Source organism: Herpailurus yagouaroundi, unplaced genomic scaffold, assembly GCF_014898765.1.
Source record: "Herpailurus yagouaroundi ecotype Mexico unplaced genomic scaffold, PumYag 182, whole genome shotgun sequence".
NCBI lineage: Eukaryota > Metazoa > Chordata > Mammalia > Carnivora > Felidae > Herpailurus > Herpailurus yagouaroundi.
Window position 1 is genome coordinate 43165135 of NW_024412413.1, and position 16306 is coordinate 43181440.

At 41.6% G+C, this 16306-nt stretch overlaps 1 protein-coding gene across 3 annotated transcripts in view; it reads right to left on the bottom strand.

Annotated features, from left to right (window-relative positions):
• Positions 1–8986, bottom strand: part of GLIPR1 (GLI pathogenesis related 1) — a 27715-nt gene extending 18729 nt beyond the window's left edge. Inside the window, exons 1-2 of one of the 3 annotated variants that reach the window (XM_040491384.1) lie at positions 8920–8986; positions 7979–8127 (exon numbers count right to left, since the gene is read on the bottom strand). The gene's annotated coding sequence lies outside the window, so the exon portion shown is untranslated. Of the gene's footprint in view, positions 1–7032; positions 7179–7978; positions 8217–8919 lie in introns of those variants that run through there. The other 2 variants (XM_040491385.1, XM_040491383.1) reach the window with 2 other exon arrangements.
• Positions 8987–16306: the final 7320 nt, after the last annotated feature.

Consider the following 16306-nt stretch of genomic DNA (forward strand, 5'->3'; position numbering starts at 1 on the left):
AGAGAGAGAGAGAGAGAGAGAGAGAGAGAGAGAGAGAGAGATTCGGACAGAGTATCCAGGAAAGGAAAAGAGCATGAGTCTCGCCTTTGCTTGGGGTCTGGGGTTTTTACTATCAATTATGGTCAGGTACATGTGTCCTCTTAGGCATCTAGGAACTGGTCAGAACCAGGACAGAGTCCGGGTGTCCTTCATAAGTCACTCATTCCCTGAAGTCATGGGTCTTGGCACCAAGGTGTTTGGAGTCAGTAGTCTTAGAGAATGTTTATGATGATCCTGCCTCATCACTCCTTAGATTTATTGTGCTGGGAGACTCCAAACATATTATTATCTCTTTGTCCCTTACAAGGAAGACATATGTAGCCTGGATGGCTCAGTCTGTAGTGAATATGACTATTGATCTCAGGGTTGTGAGTTCAAGCCTCACGTTGGGCATAGAGCCTACTTTAAAAAAACAAAGGAGAACATAGGCTATTTGCATTACAAGGCATGTGTAGAGTAGAATGTGGGTGCAGGTCTTAGCAAGAATAGAAACTGGAAAAGAAGCAAAGGAAAAAAAAAATGGCTTTTTATGTTTTTTTCCCCATGGGGTCTCTTCAGCTTCTCTGTCTCATACCCAGCTGTGAAGTTGGAAACAAAATAGAGAAAGAGCCACTGCACGTTGTCTCTCTCTACAGAGATGGTCTTCAAGTATGGCTGGTAGGAAACATGGTACCTGGTTCTCATGGAATTTAGAATCCAAATAGTGCTTTCACGACAGAGACAGCAGTAAGAGGCAGATCAGGGAGAACTTGCTGGCTTCTGCCAATGATTTGGATTTTATCACGAATCGAATGAGAAGTTATTGAAGGGTTTTTTTTGTTTGTTTTTTTAGCTGTAGTTGGGGTGTGATCTGGTTTTAGAAACAATAGTGTTTTAGAAAACCAAGAGATGTGGAGAATGGAACAGGTTTGGGGGTGATTATTTTTGATGGAAACTCTTAAAAGGAAACATTATAGAACTCTGAGGTGAATGTACTGCCCACCCCCGATAACCTCACAAAATACTAATAAATAATCTCAATTGTGTCCAGGCTGCCTAATTGGTACCAGCATTTCTTTCCATTATATTGACCTAAGACTTCTTGTCTAGGGCTCAGAGGTAACCTTTTGATCAAGGTAGTCAACAGTGAGACATTCCTGCAGCTTGAGGTGAGATGCAGGCCTGGGACTGCTTCCCACCTTCTTCTGACTCTCTGTGAGCTAGATTGTCTGAGTTTTGAACACCAGAACAAGAAAAATGCGACCTTGCAAACGAGGAAATTTAGTGACATTTTGTGATTGCTTGAGCAATCCCCATTGCACACATACAACTCCCAAGAATAAGCAATATTATCTTGGTATTGAAAAGAACTAATCAATTTTTTCTCTAATTTCTTGAAAATAACAAGCAAAAGGGAATGTCTGCCCTTAGAGACTCTTTTTACATTATTATGCCAGGCAAATTAGCTCTTCTGAGCTACAACCCTCAACACTTCTTAATTTCCACAAACAGAAAGGTCTCCACAACAAAAGCCCACAGAAGAGGGTTTGCTCAGAACAGGAACTTTTAGCAAGGAGCAAATGCAAGCCTCTGCTTCTTTTCAAGAAGGCTTACAACTTGGCTGAGTCTTTCCTGTTCTTAACCTGGTCTTTGCCATGGTGTCCTTGAAAAGTATGCATGTGTGTTAAGAAAGAAACTTGTTTTCAGTGTTAATCTCTCTGAATGGTGGCAGTTTAGATTTTTTCTTTACTTCCCTCCTCTTCTTTATTGTGGAATTTTTTTTTACAGTAAGCATATAGTAATCGGAAAAAAAACACCCTAGAACTATTTTTATTTTGGAGAACCATGGGATCTTTATAATCGTACACAAATTAACTCATATACACTGCTGATAAAGGCTTGCATAGATAAAATGCTAAAGGATTATCGAGTATCCCAGTACTTTTTGTTTGAAGAGGCCTCAAACAAATGGAAGTTGAGGAGGGTAACCAGTCATTGTTCACGATGTCATGAGGAGGACACTAAGGTGTAGATCATTCACAGGGCTATGAAAAAGACAAAAAAGATTAATAAGCGGAGAGCTGCAATAATCCAAATAAATTGAGATCATGGAACCAGTTGGTTGGATTTAACCATTTCACATTGTCAGATAACTCCTGTTCAACTTGTATCTGTGTTTCCTGTTGAATATCTAATGGTTTTGATGCAGCTGGGAAGACAGAGCATTAATCTCAGATTGTAAATTGGGGGAAGAAGCTCCTTGCAGGTGTTTTTTCACTAACTCCCAGGAGTGAGACATATTATATTGTAAGAGAGTGACACAAATTTTGTCATGTCGCCGGTCACATTGTATACTTTGATGATCAACAAGTGCCTGTTGGCGGTCCCCCATGCATTCGAGGGCTGCTTCAGCGGCTTGTCGTCTCTGCCTAATACTGTTAGCAACCTGCCTTTGAGTAGTCGTTGCCTTGGTGATATCAGTCATTACGTGATTGACTACTTTAGCATTGTGGATAGACTTTGTCAGGGAGACCTCGGCAACAGAGGCTATGGTTAAGATGACAACCGATGAGATAAGGAAGGCAATGAGCCATCCAACAAATCTTCTAGGTCTCCACTTAGAAATGGCTTGGGCTAATTCAGCAATACCGCTGCACCCTTCCTAGGGCCCTGTTAGATTTACCGGCAACCAAATTTGAGGCTATCCTTTTAAGATAAACATAGGCGAGACAGAAAGTTTGGTGATGTTATAATGGCTGCTACAGGCTGTGTACCAAGCCAGAGGAGGTACTTCAAAAACAATATGGGTTGTCGAATCTTGTATTAACTGGCTTAGTGGAAATTCTGAAAACATAGGGATGAGGTGTACAGATCACGACGCTGTCTGAGACAATCTGTGTGAGATTCATATGAAAGGTACCATTACTATTAGCAAAATGCCTGTGAGAGAGATGGCATAACAAAACGGGAAGGCTAAGACGCTGTAAGTTGTGATGCCACAGGTTATGTGAACCTGTTTTCAATTCTTAATGTTGGCCCTGAAAGTCCACCATCAGTGCAAAGGATGGAGAAGTTGCGAGGTTCTGAAAACCCAATTGGTTTGCCCACTGAGGTTGTGTCCTTTAGGACCCTAGTTAATGAGAGTAAGATTTTGAAAAAAATTCCTCTTTATGGGCAAGGGAGGTCCGGCAGGGCTGCTAGATGACTGAAGAGCCACAAGGGGACCATATCTTCTTTACGTGGCAATGATCAGTGGGGAGGAGTGGATGAGACTCCTTGGTGGAGGTGGATGTAGCGAAGGAGGCTACTGAAATGAATGTCAAATTTGCCTTGTGGTCCTGTGTTTTAGGCACGTGGTGAAGATACATCTGTGCTGTGATTTTTAAACATCCAGAAGGTTTTCAAACATCCAGGTTACACAAAAAGGAGGGAAATGTGATGATGATATGGGGCAAGCTGACAGCAAAGCACAGGCTAACATCACCCCATCCACCCCTAGGTGGATTATGTGTGATATTCCTTGGACACTCCTGGCTACTCAAGAACAGAGAAAAGGGGTTTAAGTACCTGCCATGGTGATGTGGGAGACTAAGACAAATGAAAAATTAAATTTCTTTACTGCCTACAGCCCATTGACAAGTCCTTGAAACTGGCAGAGTGACTTCCCTCTAGGAGCTCAGCTGCCTCAATGATGACACTTTCTAGGGGTAAAAGGGAATCTTAGCTTAACATTATCCTGACATCCAGGATCCCGTAAGTCTACTTTGACATATAAAAATTCCTTTAGAAAGTTCCTTAATCTCAACTGCCCCAAGATAGATGCTGGCAATCATACTCCAAGCTTATGGCCCCCAATACACATCTGAAGGGTCTCATGACTGAGGTTTTACTAAACAGTAATAAATGGAGTTTCCCTAGCAACAGCTAGCCCCTCAAGGTCCTGGAAACCTTGCTTCCAAGATTCCTCAGAGACTTACTCTATCCCTGACCCCTGCCCAACCTGAGGGTATGTAATGAGTTACCCATCATGACCCCCCGCAGCTCTTCTGCCCACGGGTCCTGTCCCTGTGCTTTAATAAAATCACCTTTTGCACCAAAGACTTCAAGAATTCTTTCTTGGCCGTCAGCTCCAGACCACCCTACCATCATCCCAAAACTTCATTAAGGACACAAAAGGAACAGAAGTATTCAGCTTTAACCAATCTCTCCATTTAGTAAGAGGGCCTTTTGGCAGAAGCCAGATGCCTTCAGTCCAAAAAGAATCATTACTGGTTAGTGGACGGTCTGCATCCCACCATGTAAACAGGTTAAAGAAAGGGGGGTCTATGATATGAACCCAATACAGTGAAGAAAAAGCAGTAGTGTCTGGATAAAGAAAAAGATTCAGCAAATCATTACCTTAGCCGAGTTTTGAGAAACTACAGCTAAATATGCTAAAAACCTGTTTTCTGGGGTTGGTGGCGCTCAGACACGGCCTATGACCTCACTGACATGTTGATCAAGCTTCTTAAGTTGTTCCCAGGTGACATCACTTGCCTTGGTCATTTGTGGGCATGGTCTCCCCTTACAAAGACAAATGGGCCATCTGAGGAAGCGGGTTGAAAGGCTGATCCTTCCAAATCATGGTGTGGTTTGATCAGATGGGCACGTGCCCAGTGCGGTCCTGATGGGAGAACACATGCATGTCCCCATCCCCATGTTATCAGTTCATAGGGTCCTTTCCATGAATTATTGCCTCGTATATCTTTAAGTAGCACTTAGGCTCTGATACTTGAGCCAGGAGATGTGGTGCAAAATGCCATTCAGCAGCTGTGAGGCCATGGGAATCACAATTTAAAAAATTTAGAGTGTGTAAGGCTTTATACAGTGAATTCCAAGGTGGGGGGTCATTGTGCAGTTTCACCCTTTTTTGTTTGTGAAGCGGTTTTTTTTTTTTTTTTAATTTAATGTTTATTTATTTTGAGAGAAAGAGAGAGGGAGAGACAGAGTGTAAGCGTAGGAGGGTCAGAGAGAGGGAGACACAGAATCCAAAGCAGGCTACAGGCTCCTAGCTGTCAGCACAGAGACAGACATGGGGCTCGAACCCACAAACCATGAGATCATGACCTGAGCTGAAATTGAACGTTTAACTGACCGAATCACCCAGGTGCACCTGTGAAGCATTTGTTTTAAAGTGGCATGTGTACATTCTATAATAGCTTGTCCAGTAGAGTTATATGGTTGTTAGCAAAACTTAGCTCCTTTAACATTGAGAAGTTTTAACTAAATAAAGACCTGAAAAAGACAAAACATAAGCTTTGGTTTTCCCAGCAGACAAAAGAGGAAAAAAACAAACAACTTTGTTTACATTTTCTTATCAAGAGCAGATCAACAGTCCAAGAAAACTTAGTCTCTTGAACACAGAGAAAAGCAGAATTTGAATCTTATACCAGTGTACTTTTAAAATCTATTCATTTCAACGTTAGTCCATCCTGACCACACATAAAATCCCTTTCCAAAGATTTCCCTTCACGAACCTTCTACAACTTTCCTTTGCATTCAGATTTTGTCCCAAGCCATTTCTCTGCCAACAACCAGTCTCATTTAGGACAAAATTACTTTCTTTTACCTTCAACAAAAAAATGTATTTCCATTCTTTAATCTTTCTTACATATCTCCTACTTTTCTACATATGCAATTGCTTTCCTTATTTCCATCAGTCTTTAGGACACTTAGCAGAATTTTAGCTCTTAGAAACCTTAGTCTCCAATGAAAACTTCGTAACTGATGAGGGAGTGTGGGGCAAGCTGAGGGTCAAATACAGCCTGGCACACACACTCCCCTCCCCCACCCCCCACCCCAGGTGTAATAGGTGTGATATTCCTTTGACATTCCTGGCTACCCAAGAACAAAGGAAAGGGATTGAAGTGCTTGCCATGCTGATGTGAGAAACTAAGGTAAATGAAAAATTAAATTCCCTTAATGCCTACTGCCCATTGACAAGTCCTTGAAACTGGCAGAGTGACATCTCTCTAGGAGCTCAGCTGACTCAATGATGACACTTTGCTGGGGGCAAAAGAGAACCTTAGGTTAACAGTGTCCCAACCGGGAGGATCCTGTAAATCTACTTCCTGTATCTCAACTGCCCCAAAATATATGCTGGCAATCATACTCCAAGCTTATGATCCCCTGATATACATCTGAAGGGTCTCATAACTAAGGTGATATTAAACTGTAATTTGTGGAGTTTCCCTAGCAACAGCTAGCCCCTCAAGGTCCTGGAAACCTTGCTTCCAAAATTCCGTACAGACTTACTCTATCCCTGACCCCCTCCCAACCTGAGGGTATATAATGAATTACCTGTCAAACCCCAGTGCAGCTCTTCCTACCCATGGGTCCTGTCCCCATGCTTTAATAAAATAACCTTTTTGCACCAAAGAGGTGTTCAAGAATTCTTTCTTGACTCTCAGCTCTAGACCACCCCATTATCACCCCAAAACTTCATCAGTAACCAATTGAGAACTGTTATATCAGAATTTTTTTCAGATGGTAAGTTTATCAAGTGAGCGCAATGCAGGTTTTCCATAGTAAAATTTTAATAAAGTATGAAGCATGTTTATCAGACCCAAATAGTCTTAGTTTCTCTGCAATAAGTCAAAAGCACAAACCTACATCTAGTCATCAGTGCTTTAGCCTTTTATCTCATTAGATAGCCAATGAATTCAATCCCATTTGTTGTGCAAACAAAACTTTAACGTCTGGTTACCAAGGACTGAAAGCTATCTCCACAATTACCCATGACAACTTTGAGACAGACAAAATTAACCATTATTTTAAGTCATCCTTTTGCTAAGAAATTGCAACAGAGAGAACACAAGCTTACTTGACTTTCAGCAAGCCTAGATAGAATAAATTCCATATTTAATGCTGATAAACAGGTCTATCAAAACCCAACAAACTTAAATTATCTTAAACACTGAATACGGTTTACTTGGGTCCACTTAAGACAATTTGTTCTCCATGGTTAATTTTTACCTGGAATGCTGGTGGGGAATATGAAGTGGGGGGGCCCAAGGGGGTGCTCTTTGCTCCCGGACAGGAGGGTAGGAGGAGGAACTAGTGGTGCCTGAGGCACTGAGGGTGGGATAGGAACCAGTTATGCAGGGGCCGCACCCCAGATGCTGCAGAAACAGAAGGGGGAGGGGAAGGATGAGTCAGTGAGGTTTGGCCAAGAAGCCTGGAAGCAGATAAATGCCCAGAGAGCAGAGAAAGACGTCTCCGGGTCCTAAAGCCTGTCAGCTCAGAGGAGCAGACGCCAGGTTTTGTTTTGTTTTGTTTTCCATCAACTAGTGGAATTAGGCAATCCATGTCAGGCCAGAGAAGACAGGGAATTTCCCTGAACCAAATGGGGTTTCAGCAGCTGCTTGGAGATATTCCTTAAAGTCCCTGTCCTGAGGTACACTAACCACAGTTGGCTCCAATTGTCATTAACCAGGGAAATGAATGAATGAATGGGAGGAGTAGGCACAGAAGGGGCAGTGGAGGGGTCATCATCCATAGTAGGAGGTGTCGTAGGAGAGGTGGGTGTTAGGCTTTCTTAATTTGTTCCTTCTCTGGAGATACACGTAAGTGACATAATGCTGTACAGACTAAACTCCAGGTCACTAAAATGGAATCAGGAAGCTTCTCTCCTTTTTCAAGTTTTCTTGTTAGATTTTTTCCCACTAGCTCCCATAGATCTAAATCAACTGTACCATGGTTGAGGAACCAGGAACAGGCATCTCTTATTGCTCATAACAATTTACTTAATTGATCTTTTGTAACCATACAATGAGCCGCCTTTAAAAGCTCCTGTAAAGTTTTTAAATATAATAGCTGTTCCTTTGGCATTTTTTGGCCCATGGTAGAGAAAGAGAAAAGTACTCTCATTGAAAACTAGACACGTTGGCAGCTATCCCAAGCGGGTACTGCTGTCCCTTACCGCGATGTGGTCTGTCAGAAGTCTGGACAATTTCACTTTCTTTGCCTGAATGTGTCCATTCTGCCCCCTGAAAATCTTCCTCTCAAGTCTATCACTATTGCGTCAGTGTCACCAGTTGTGGATTCAGCTTCGGGCTTTGTCCAGCAAAGCTGAGGAGAGCAGAAAGGACTACTCAAAACTCCATTCAAGTCAAGGGAGGTGAGAGGGAGGCTAAGGGAAGTTTCCCCCAGCTGCTCCCAAGCTCCCGTATTCATTGAGTCTGCATTTAGAGAAACATTGCACAATACATCAGTGGGCTACGTGCCAGTAAGAATGTATAGAAAGCGTGCAGAAAACCAAGGCAGGATAAAATATCACATGAGATAACATGGTCTAAGGAATTTATGAACACAGGCAGGACCTAACCCATAGATATACATTAACTAACCCGTAGATATACACTAACTAGATAAGCAAAGCAAGGCCGCTGTTTTCAGCAAGGCCAAAAAGCAGTTTTCTGCTTTGCAATGCGTTCCCTATAATCTTCTAACCCAGGACATTGCTCTTTGATTTCCCTGACATGCTGAGAGCATGGAGCCTGTTTGGGATTCTCTGTCTCCCCTTCTCTCTGCTCCTCTCCCACTCATGCTGCCTCTGTCTCTCTCAATGTAAATAAATAGAATTGGCCATCATTTTAAGTCTTTTTGCTAACAAATTGCAACAGAGATAACACAAGCTTATTTGACCTTTAGTAAGCCTAGGTAATAAAACGACATTGAGGCACTAAGGCAGCCGTGAGGAAGGTCATGCTCTGCATGTTTCAGGTGTTTATCAGTGGGCTGCAATCTGCAAGGAGATTTATTTAAGTTACATCTCTCTAGCCTTTGTTTTCCTCATCATTCCCCCTTCCCCCCTCCTCTATTTCCCCCTTTCCTTTCAATCATCTTCTCCACAGTTGTTACCATCATCTTTGCTTTGTTTTTGTTTCTCCTCATCCTGAAAGGGCGGCCTACGCCGGCGGACTCCATCTTGTTCTGTGTCCTTCACCTAGACCACGCCTCCTCCCCTTGAGTAACCTCCCGCTCACCTGTTCAAACTTCCTGATCAAAACACGCCCAGCGACCTGCGTAACAGGACTCCAAAACACGCCCAGCGACCTGCGTAACAGGACTCCGACCCTTCCCCAGCCAATCAGCTGAGGCCACAGCCATTACCTCACCAACTGCCCCTAGACCCGTATAAAACCTTTGTGCTTTTGAAACTCGCTCTCTCTCCCCGGTATCTCACCGCTGCGTCGGTGCAGGTAGGGGATTGAGCTCGAGCTAGCTCGAATAAAGGCTCTTTTGCTTTTGCCTCGGACTCAGCTCCCTGGCGGTATTTGGGGATCACGAATTCTGGGCATAACAATCCCTCTTTACAAATATCTTTTGTGCCTCCCTGAGCAATCCTTCTATTTGCTTCTCATTCCATCCATCCATCTTCTGCACTTTCTGGCAATATCAGGCCAACTTCTAGTGACAAAATTAACCTTCAGGAGACCCTGCCCAATAGGTTCTCTGAATGTAGAGACCTGAATATTTCCTCATTTGATCCCTAAGCCTCTGTAAGACAGTAGTTGGGGTTTCCTCCTTCTCTTGCTATATCTCAAAAGCTTTGGTGACATCCTGATATCTTGGAGCTGATTCCCTGATCCCTTTATTAGCTCTCTTAGATCCTGCATCCTAACCCTGTCCCCAGGATCATGTCGTCCCAACCAGGTCTACAACCAGCCCTGTTGAGCTCACCTAACATCCAGGCTGGGTGGGTGCTCTCTTTCCCAAATAGACATTGCAGCCCTCATGATAATTCCTCTTTCCTCTTCGGTAAATAAGATATTTGTGATAAACATCAGCTCAGCCCAAGAATAAACATTAGGTCCCCAGAACTGATCAACCTGATCTGCCAAGCCCAATAGAGCTTCCAACAGTGGTTTTATTTCCTTCTTGAAATTCCTTACCTCAGAACTGGTGAGGGGGGGCACTGACAAAGCCAATTTCTACCTGTCCCAAAGGGACCTCCCTTAATGAGAATAACCTAGAACCCTTTCCTGAGCCCCTGGAGGGAAGAGGGAAGTTCTCTATGTCCTTCCCACGTTGTTCCAGTTCCTTCCTCAGATTTGGACACAAACCAGTAGACAAGGAGCGTCCTCCCAGTACTGTAGCATTTGTCCCAGTGGACTATCTGGGGGAATCTGAAGAGTCCTCACCTCTTTCTGGGTGTCTCTTCCCTTACCCCTAATACTAGAATTTCTGTTCCCCATCCTTGACCAGGCTAGTTCCTGCTTCTGAGTTTCCCTGGGATGTTCAACCACCCTTAATGGAGGTTTCCTGAAATCTCCAGAACCCGCTTCATCTGTCTCCAGATGTTTCCCTTGCAGGAGAAGGGAAACTTGGATCAAGACTCAGCATTCCCGGGGCGCCTGGGTGGCGCAGTCGGTAAAGCGTCCGGCTTCAGCCAGGTCACGATCTCGCGGTCTGTGAGTTCGAGCCCCGCGTCAGGCTCTGGGCTGATGGCTCGGAGCCTGGAGCCTGTTTCTGATTCTGTGTCTCCCTCTCTCTCTGCCCCTCCCCCGTTCATGCTCTGTCTCTCTCTGTCCCAAAAATAAATAAAAACGTTGAAAAAAAAATTCAAAAAAAAAAAAAAAGACTCAGCATTCCCTTTGTATCTAGGATACTCAAGACTCAGCATTCGCTTTATATCTAGGATACGTCTCAGTCACACACACTCAGCCTCTGAGGATTTCCAGACTCCCAAGGTAATACTTATAGGCTAACTTGCCTACCTTAGTCCCTGCACAGAATTACCAGGTAGCTGCCATAGGCTACACCCAGCATCACTTCTATCTCCATAGGTAAAAAAAGTTCTTGAGTTCCATGAATCCCCCAAGGCCAGGGGCCCTCCCGCAAAAAGGCCACCCAAACTGAGGTGGGACACGTCTCCCTTCTCACAAGAGGACCTGGACCCTGCCTGCTGACGTGAATCTTGGCCAAGCCCCCAAATTGCCAGAAATAAGCCCCCTGTTATAGGTGGGGAGTGGATAGAAACCTGAGACAAAGTAGAGGTGCTTGATCCAAGGTGTGTGAGAGCATGAAGTTCCTACGCCAGTGACTAGGGAGCTGGGTAAAGCCATTTCCACCTCTCAGGTACCGGTGCATGGGCACACGTACACCGATCCACCTCAGTGAGCTAAGTAGCGCCACCTAGTGGAGAACAGAACCATTACACTAAGCCCTGCCTAACAGTGCCCTCTAAGCACACCCCCCAGAAGACCATTGCAAGTCACTCTACCTGCTTAGTATATGGACCATAGAGTGCTTCATATTTTCAGTTCTAGGAGAAACTGGATGTAACCATTCATGTTTCATTCTGCTCACTGGTTCGATTATTTGTTCATTTTCTTTGCTTCTGTATTTGCTTAAAGTTTTTTATTTTTCATTCTTTCTTTTCTTTCTCTTTCTTAGTTAAAAAAATTTTATTTTTTTACTTTATTTTTTATTTTTAATTTTTTATTCTATTTCATTTATTTTATTCTGTAATTTAAAACATTTTTTTCTTACTGTTTTTTCTTCTTTCCTTTCTCTTTCTTCTCTATTCTGTCAAGCCTCTTTCAACAAGCAGACCAAAACATACCTGGGATCCAGCTTCCTTTATTTGATTTTTTTGTTTTATTTTTAATTTTTTAATTTTAATTTTTTATTTTATTATTTTTTCTTCCTCCAAAATGACAAAATGAAGGAATTCACCCCAAAAGAAAGAACAGGAAGAAATGAAAGCCAGGGACTTAATCAACACAGATATAAAATGTCTGAACTAGAATTTAGAACCACGATAAGAATACTAGCTTGCATTGAAAAAAACATAGAAGACACCAGAGAATCCCTTTGGGTGGAGATTAAAGAAATAAAATCTAGGGGCGCCTGGGTGGCGCAGTCGGTTAAGCGTCCTACTTCAGCCAGGTCACGATCTCGCGGTCCGGGATTTCGAGCCCCGCGTCGGGCTCTGGGCTGATGGCTCAGAGCCTGGAGCCTGTTTCCGATTCTGTGTCTCCCTCTCTCTCTGCCCCTCCCCCATTCATGCTCTGTCTCTCTCTGTCCCAAAAATAAATAAACGTTGAAAAAAAAATAAAAAAAATAAAAAGAAAATCTAGCCAGGCTGAAATTAAAAATGCTATAACTGTGATGCAATCTCGACTGGATGCCATGATGGTAAGGCTGAACAAAGCAGAGCAGCAAATGAGTGATATAGAAGAAAAAAATATGGAGAATAATGAAGCAGAAAAAAAGAGGGAAACATAGGCTACAGATCACGATACAAGACTTAGAGAACTCAGTAACTTATTAAAAAAATAACATCCAAATTATAGGAGTCCCAGAAGGTGAAGAGAGAGAAAAAGAAGCAGAAGATTTATGTGAGCAAATTATATCAGAAAACTTTCCTAATCTGAGGAAGGGCACAGACATCAAAATGCAAGAAGCACAGAGAACTCCCATTAGATTCAACAAAAACCAACCATCACCAAGGCATATCATAGTAAATTCACAAAATATACATACAAGGAAAGAATTATGAAAGCAGCAAGGGGAAAAAGCCTTTAACCTATAAGGGAAGACAGATCAAGCTCACAGCAGACCTATTCACAGAAACTTGAGAGGGCAGAAAAGGAGTGGCAGGATATATCTCACGTGCTGAATTGGAAAAACATGTAGCCAATAATTCTTCATCCAGCAGGTCTGTCATTCAAAATAGGAGAGAAAAAATTTCCCAGAAAAACAAAAACTAAAAGAGATCATGACCACTAAACCAGCCCTGTAAGAAATTTTAAGGGGAACTCTTTGAGTGGAGAAAAGACAAAAGTAAACAAAACAAAACCAAAAGCAACAAAGACTAGAAAGGACCTGAGAACACCACCAAAAACACCAACTCTACAGGCAACACAATGGCACTAAATTCATACATTTCAGTACTCACTCTAAATGTCAATGGACAAAATCCTCCAATCAAAAGACATATGGTATCAGAATGGAAAAGAAAACAACACCATCCATATGCTGCTTACAAGAGACTCATTTTAGACTTAAAGACACCTGAAGATTGAAAGTAAGGGGATGGAGAACCATTTATCATCTCAATGGTCATCTAAAGAAAGCTGGAGTAGTCATACTTATATCAGACAAACTATATTTTATTTTATTTTTTTTAATTTTTTTTTCAACATTTATTTATTTTTGGGACAGAGAGAGACAGAGCATGAACGGGGGAGGGGCAGAGAGAGAGGGAGACACAGAATCGGAAACAGGCTTCAGGCTCTGAGCCATCAGCCCAGAGCCTGACGCGGGGCTCGAACTCACGGACCGTGAGATCGTGACCTGGCTGAAGTCAGATGCTTAACCGACTGCGCCACCCAGGCGCCCCCAAACTATATTTTAAAATAAAGACTGTAACAAGAGATGAAGAAGGGCATTATATCATAATTAAGGGGACTATCCACCAAGAAGATCTAACAATTGTAAATATTTATGCCTCCAACATGCAATCCCAAATTTACAAATCAATCAATCACAAACATAAAGAAACTCATTGATAATAATACCATAATAGTAGGGAACTTCAACATCCTGGTTACAACAGTGGACAGATCATGTAAGCAGAAAATCAACAAGGAAACAATGGCTTTGAATGACACACTGGACCAGATGGATTTAACAGATATTTTCAGAACATTTTATCCTAAAGCAGCATAATACACATTCTTCTCTAGTGCACATGGAACATTCTCCAAAATAGATCACATACTAGGTCACAAATCAGCCCTCAACAAGTATAAAAAGATTGAGATCATACCTTGCATATTTTCAGACCACAATGCTATGAAACTTGAAAAAATTTGGAAAGACCATGAATACTTGGAGATAAAAGAACTTCCTACTAAAGAATGAATGGGTTAACCAAGAAATTAAAGAGGAAATTAAAAAGTACATGGAAGCCAATGAAAATGGAAACACAACAGCCCAAAACCTCTAGATGCAGCAAAAGCAGTCATAAGAGGGAAGTATATAGCAATCTAGGCCTTCCTGAAGAAGGAAGATAGGTCTCAAATACACAACCTAACCTTATACCTAAAATAACTGGAGAAAGATCAGCAAACGAAGCCCCAAATCAGCATAAGAAGGGAAATAATAAAGATTAGAGCTGAAATCAATGATACCAAAATCAAACAGAACAGATCAATGAATCCAGGAGATGGTTCTTTGAAAGAATTAACAAAATTGATTAATCCCTAGCCAGACTGATCAAAAAGAAAAAGGAAAGGATCCAAATAAATAAAATCACTAATGAAAGAGGACAGATCACAACCAACACCACAGAAACACAATCAATAATAAGAGAATATTATGAGCAACTACATGCCAACAAGTTGGGCAATCTGGAAGAAATGGACAACTTCCTAGAAACATATAAACTACCAAAATTGAAACAGGAAGAAAAGAAAATTTGAACAGACCCATAACCACTAAAGAAATTGAATCAGTAACCAAAAATCTCCCAACAAACAAGAGTCCAGGGCTGTAGGGCTTTCCAGGGGAATTCTACCAAACATTTAAAGAAGAGTTAACACCTATTCTTTTGAAGCTCTTCCAAAAAATAGAAATGGAAGGAAAAAATCCAAACTCATCCTACAATGCCAGCCTTACCTTGATTCCAAAACCAAACCCCATTAAAAAGCAGAACTACAGACCAATTTCCCTGAAGAATATGGATGCAAAAATTCTCAGCAAGATACTAGCAAACCGGATCCAACAATACACTAAAATAATTATTCACCACGATCAAGTGGGATTTATTCCTAGGATGCAGAGCTGGTTCAATACCCATAAATCAATCAATGTGATACATCACATTAAAAATGAAAGGATAAGAACCACATGATCCTCTCAATAGATGCAGAAAAAGCATTTGACAAAATATAGCATTTCTTCTTGATAAAAACCCTCAAGAAAGTAGGGGTAGAAGGAACATACCTCAAGATTATAAAGGCCATATATGAAAGACCCACAGCTAATATAATCCTCAATAGGGAAAACCTGAGAACTTTCCCCCTAAGTTCAGGAATATGACAGGGATGGTCACTCTCACCACTGTTATTCAACATAGTGTTGGAAGTTGTAGCCTCAGTAATCAGACAACACAAGGAAATGAAAGGCATCCAAATCCACAAGGAGGAAGTCAAAATTTCACTCTTCACAGACAACATAATACTCTATGTGGAAAACCCAAAAGACTCCACCAAAAAACTGCTGGAACTGATGCATGAATTCAGCAAAGTGGCAGGATATAAAATTAATGTAGAGAAATCTGTTGCATTTCTACACACCAATAATGAAGCAGTAGAAAGAGAAATAAAGGAATTGATCTCATTTACAATTGCACCAAAAAAACACATAAAATACCTAGAAGTAAACCTAACCAAAGAGGTGAAAAATCTATACACTGAAAACTATAGAAAGCTTATGAAAGAAATTGAAGAAGATACAACAATATGGAAAAACATTCCATGCTCATGGATCAGAAAACAAATACTGTTAAAATGTCAATACTACCGAAAGCAATCTACATATTCAATGCAGTCCCTATCCTATCAAAATAACACCAGCATTGTTCACAGAGCTAGAACAAACAATCCTAAAAATTGTATGGAGCTAGAAAAGACCAGGAATAGCCAAAGCAATATTGAAAAAGAAAACCAAACCTGGAGGCATCATAATTCCAGACTTCAAGCTGTATTACAAAGCTGTAGTCATCAAGACATTATAGTACTGGCACAAAAACAGACACATGAATTAATGGAAAAGAGTAGAGAACCCAGAAATGGACCCAGAGATGTATGGCCAACTCATCTTTGACAAAGCAGGAAATACTATCCAATGGAACAAAGATAGCCTCTTCAGCAAATGGTGCTGGGAAAACTGGACAGTGACATGCAGAATGAACCTGGACCACTTTCTTACACCTTACACAAAAATAAACTTAAAATAGATGACCTAAATGTAACACAGGAAGCCATCAGAATCCTAGAGGAGAAATCAGGCAACAATCTTTTTGACCTTGGCTGCAGCACCTTCTTACTCAACATGTCTCTAGAGGCAAGGGAAACAAAAGCAAAAATGAACTACTGGGACCTCATCAAGATAAAAAGCTTCTGCACAGTGAAGGAAACAATCAGCAAAACTAAAAGACAACAGATGGAATGGGAGAAGATATTTGCAAATGACATATCAGATAAAGGGTTAGTATCCAAAATCTGTAAAGAAC